This window comes from Anabrus simplex, chromosome 6 (assembly GCF_040414725.1).
Source record: "Anabrus simplex isolate iqAnaSimp1 chromosome 6, ASM4041472v1, whole genome shotgun sequence".
Taxonomy (NCBI): Eukaryota; Metazoa; Arthropoda; class Insecta; order Orthoptera; family Tettigoniidae; genus Anabrus; species Anabrus simplex.
In genome coordinates, this window is record NC_090270.1 from 244,154,160 (window position 1) to 244,160,159 (window position 6,000).

General features: G+C 40.3%; 1 pseudogene; it reads right to left on the bottom strand.

Annotated features, from left to right (window-relative positions):
* Positions 1 to 5,699, bottom strand: part of LOC137501296 (ATP-dependent RNA helicase p62-like) — an 83,625-nt pseudogene extending 77,926 nt beyond the window's left edge.
* Between the last annotated feature and the right edge of the window lie 301 nt (positions 5,700 to 6,000).

Here is a 6,000-nt window from a genome sequence, read left to right on the forward strand (position 1 = left end):
TCCGGCTTCGATTCCCGGCTTTGCCACGAAATTTGAAAAGTGGTACGAGGTCTGGAACGGGGTTCACTCAGCCTCGGGAGTGAAATGAGTAGATATGGGTTCGATTCCCACCTCAGCCATCCTGGAAGTGGTTTTCCGTGGTTTCCCATTTCTCCTCCAAGCAAATGCCGGGATGGTACCTAACTTAAGGCCACGGCCACTTCCTTCCCTCTTCCTTGTCTATCCCTTCCACACTTCCAATCCCTCCACAAGGCCCCTGTTCAGCATAGCAAGTGAGGCCGCCTGGGCGAGGTAATGGCCATCCTTCCCAGTTGTATTCCCCCGACCCAAAGTCTGAAGCTCCAGGACAATGCCCTTGAGGCGGTAGGGGTGGGATCCCTCGCTGATTCCGAGGGAAATCCGACCCTGAAGGGTAAACCGATTAAGAAAGAATGTACTACTTTCCAGACAATCCTGGCTGCCATATAGACTAAGTATAACGCGAAACAAAATGATACTAAACTAAAACTTAAAATTCAACACTGGCATTTGCCTGGTGTGAAAATGGGAAACCGGAAAACGATCTTCAGGGCTGCCGACAGTGGGGCTCGAATCCACTACCTCCCGATTGCTGGATACTGGCCGCACTTAAGCGACTGCAGCTATCGAGCTCGGTATAAACAAATCTAAAAAAATATCAATTCATACATACGGTAATTAACAGAAAGTACAAATTCTAAAAGAATAAGAATTTATTCCAGCCAAATGAACACAAATGCTACACATTGCTTAACACCTAACCTTACGCATTACAAACAGGTCCTTAAATTATAACCTTAGCAATACAATGTAAAAGCCATGAAAGTTTTATATAACGTTGAACTTATAAATTAATACCTGTCTAAAAGTAAACTTTGTTGTAGTCCACAAACGATTTTGCCCTCTTTTGGCAGCGAGTTATATTGTATCTATCACAGGATTTGTTACACAGCATATCACAGCTCGTGGAAATTTTTATTATTGCAAATATTGTGGTGGTATCCATGAATTGCAAGTCTCGTTACTACCGACTCAAATCTTGACTCTCCTGTCTATCGTGGCGTCCGGTGGCACAGAAGCCTTGATGAATTTCTTGTCATTTCCGTTTCCTTTATCTCTAGTAATTGTGATCACTGCTTGATATATGATAGGGGTAATATAAGCCGCAAGTCTTCTATATACGACGCTTCTCTCAATAGTTCGTATAATGATCCGAATTGTGTCGTTCTCACTCCTCCCAGTACCTTAAAATTACACATTCATCAATGTACCCGGGCAGCTAGTGTCTTATAATAGTCTGCATTCGGTTGGATTTTTAAGGAGGTTTGTTTTCAATATCTATAGTCCACAATAACATTTTTCGTCATATAATTTCTTTACTTATGTTGTTATTCAATATTATTTGCGAACTGAAATACTTGAATTCTTCCATAACGTCAATTTTATCGTTACTTACCAATATTTATGATGACCTGGTTTGTAAGTTTTTCACTGTGTCCATGTAATTAGGTCTTTACCCATCTAGTGTATAACTACTCCCATTCTTTGCGCAGCTGTCAGCAGAGCTTCGAATGCTTCTTCCACTTCTCCAAAACAATTAAATATACTTCATCTGCATTTTGCTTTCCCTAGCCCTGTTAATTTGAATACTATTAATTGGAATCTCTCTTTGGTTGGTACACAATGAGATCTCAAACAAGAATTAAGCAGGAGGAAGGAACCTCTTCCATGTGCAGTCTATTTTATCCCCTTTCAACACTACGTCAGATCTTATTTTAATCTTGAATTGAGCAATATTCCCTTTACTGTTGAAACAAGAGCTGAAATAACTGGAGGATAGGGAAATTACCAACTGTTCTAAAGGAAGATCGAAAAGTGGTAAGGGAACTTGTCCATATCAAATGCAAATAAGCCAGTGAATAACACTGGGGCACGAACTAAAAATAGAAAAGAGTTCTAACAACTAATGAGTGAGACTGAGAAGGTGGCTGAAAGAAATCTTCATTGAAGCTTTTGTTTTCAGTTTATATTTCACGAGAACTTTGGCATTATCGTTGACACTTTTATTCAGAATATAACTACGTATATCAGAAATCTGTGTGATTGCAAGGTCTGTACTGGTTCATGTACCAACAATTAATCGAGACTGGAATAATTGTAATGGCAGCATTGAACGCTATATGTCTCAATGGATCGGCATTAATAGCACCCTTCCTGGTAATCATGATCGTTAAGGTGTGTCTCTATGACCTGAAACCATGGCTAGCCGGTTCGATTCCTGTTCGCGGACAAATATTTCATCATCAGAATGTGAGAGATGAGAGCAAATCACAGTTAGTTAAGGCTCATGCTATTTACATTTTGTACAGTGGTATTTGTAAAACGTAACTTGGTGTCGTTGAGGAAATTAAAGTTGCAAGACATGATATCAAGATTTCTTTTTCACCTTTCGTGTAATATGTTCATGAGATTGTAGACTTGTATACATCAGATTTACAATATCTGGTAAATATAATTTTAGGTACGAATATGAATATATCTGAGCATCATGGATTGAAGTTAGATACTATAGAAACATTGTCGCTGTATATCTCTTACTTTCTGTTATCAGGTTGTAGAATGGGTAGACACGAACGAGCTGCTGTAACTGTAGCAGCAGCTGGGATCAATTTAACTCTGTCCTGCTCTGAAAGTAATGGTTGAAACAACACACGAGGAGCAGTAGCAACAAAGAGGCCAGATCAATATCATTCAGGTGTCTGAGACGACCTTTCCTGCAAGACCTAGAAGACCGGGAAGTAATTTATGTGGAGTTATATGTATATACGTGTACCAATACATGGAAAATTGTAAACGTGCCGTATCCTTTATATACCTGAAAGACTGCAAACATTTCCTCATCCTTAAATGACAATAACATTTTGCTGCAATGAAAATAGTTAATTATAACTAATGCAAATTAATATAATCTGCATTAATTTTGCAGTGTGTTTCTTGAGAAGGTGCTAGCATTAGGACTTAGGAAAATAGGAACATGCCTAGAGAGGAAACTAATTGGACCGAGGTTAGGGAGCGTTTCATCTGTAAATTCATCCGTCTTTTATTCACTGGTAACATATTTACAACATTATAACCGAAGCACTCTTTCAAAAGTAAACCAATAAACTACTATTGGGCTCGCACATACAAGAGAGAACAAAAGATCTATTACCCCAGGAAATATAAAGAAAAAACAAGTAGTAATAGAATGTAATATTAAACGTTAATATTAAAGAAAAATAAACAGCCTTCAACTGGCCATAGGCCCCTGGGCTACGAACCCCGCACATCTACACAGCACAGCACACACAGAAGTACAACTCAAACCTAATTACACACCCATTCGCGGCCACAAGCATTAACCTTTCACTCAATATACACATGTAACATTCACTCACGACTTACGCTCCGATGTTCGCAGCCCAGAAGCCTTGGGTTCGAAAGGAATCTCCAAGTAGATGCTCTAGAGAGCGACAAATATATAATGAGAACCAAACGCTGGATACAACCAGCCACCAAGTCTACGATTGAGAAGGGAAGGGGAAGGGACAGGAGGGGGAACAACCAATGTAGAAACAATACACTCAACTCATAGCGCAGGCGCACTTCAAGTGTCTGTAAGAGTCTTTTGAGTCTGAGAGCGTAATAGAAGTTTCTCGTAACACAATTTCTTGAATACATGAAAATATCTGTGATATTCTCTATCTGCTTTTATGGTTTCCAGTGACTCTAAAGTGTCCGAAATGTTGTCCTACAGGAGTTCTTCTACTGGCCAATAAATTCATCAGTATGGGGATGGCGTATTTGAGCACCTTTAAATGCAATTGGATCTAGGTTCGAACCCACCATCTTCGGTTCTGCAGGTCAATGCTCTAACTAAGCCACCACTCAGACAAGTACCGTAGGCCTACATCTACATTACCTTCGACATACCCTGTCGGGATTTTAATTTGTGGCTGACAGTAGAATACGTTAGAAGTCACCAGAGCAATGTAAAGAGAATGTGCGATAATGGAGCCTAGAAATAGATAGTGAAGAGCTTCAACCCAGGACTGGTTGTAGGTGTGTAACGAAGTCAGACATTTGATCTTAAAATACTACAGCTATAATAGTCTTCATATTAACTTCATTTAATAAAGTATGGCAAGAAGTCTTTGTATCACTACATTGATAACGTACTTCAACAATATAAATAAATTATCACCTCATTGGATAATTCATGCGAAATAATGGATTAAGCGTATAATACAGCAAAACATTTCAAGAAACGAAGAATTTATGTGTTTGAATCTACTAGTTACCATCATCCGGCAGTATATTTAAATATTTTCCTTGAAACAGACATCCAAGAGACATTTGATAACGTTGGCCATGATCATCTGAGAAGAGCTCCAGAAAATTCTGAATGGAATTACCTTTGACACACACAGAACCATGCAGGATTGGAGTCACAGTCATCTGTTTCTCTCCTAGGAGAAGAACAAACGTTCACCGTCATAATTCTTCCATATGCCTAACATTTATTTATCCATTTCAGACAGTTGCACACTGAAAGAAATCCTTCAGCTTACTGCCGACACACCTGACAGTATGATACACACACAGGAAGTTCAAAGGTCTAGGACTTTTCCGGTCACAGTGGGAAGCTGTCTTGCAACAGGTCAGCATCCTTGTTACACTACAAATAAATGGCATCTCTTACATTTTGAGAAGTAGGCATCTCTCTGAGGAAAGTAACAAGTTCCTACCACCTTGCGTCAGCTTAGTAAATTCCAAAAATGGTCTTTCTGGATTCCAAAAAAATAATACAATTACTGAGAGATAAGGAATTCTAAAAATGTTGTCAGCTTCCTCAAAAGGGCAAAGATATCATCTTATTTAAAGAAAACCTTTCAGCGAACAGTTTGATAATACACCATGATGGCCTGTCTTGCAATGACTGGCGTGATGCTCTAAAGATGACCGCTAACGTCGCAGCCGTTCGAGTCGTGCCAGGCAGGTCCCAGGATAATAACCGTTGTCGGCATTGCCACAACAAGATAGAAACCCTTTCTCATGTCCTAGGATACTGTTCCTATGGCGAAACCTTGCAACTTACTAGACGCCATGCCATACGAAGCTCCACCGCTCAGTCATTGCGAGATGCTGGTGCACGAAGAGGTCCATGGATTGTCGGAGAACGGCGGTACTCTTAGGATCGAGATGATAGCCTTCAAAAATAACAATGGATACATATATTATTGATCCTACGCTTCGGTTTGAATCCCATGCTAATCATCCCAGTGAAGTACACGAGGAAAACAAATGTCTACGAACCAACTATCCCCTTCTACCGACGAGAACACGGACTGGATAACATCGAGGTTATAGGCCTCATGATCGGTGTAAGGGAAAAATTTCTAAGTTTTTCGAAGAATTCCGCTCAAGATTTAATCTATCAGAGTCGTTAACGGAAAATGCGGTCCTCAAAGCCTTGAGAGGTTCTTGATCCATGCTGAGTAATCATTTCTATAGTCATAAATGTATATAACGGGCGCCAGGAAAAGATCTGCGTAGTCCCTACCTGCTGCTGCGTGAGGGAGCATCAGCAATTTAGTCGGCAGCACGGTGTTATCTGTCACCCTCGCTCGCCGAGAGGCCATAGTCAACAGGATAAGAGTACAGAGGGGCCACACGTGTTAGCTATGGGCTGTCGAAATCGTCAGTGTATATTGCATTAAGCAAGCATTCAGGTAGATTATTGGAAAAGTGCAACATGATACAGGCGGTAATGTTTACTACTGAAGAGAGAGCTTTTTTGGTGGAATACGCTTTTCGCGAAAGCGATCGGTTTACAGAAAATGTGAAACTAAAATTTCAGGTGCGGTTTCCTCATTCAAAGTGCCCGTTCGGGATTTGATAAGTAAATTTCATGTGACCGCCTCAGTTCACGATGTACTGGGA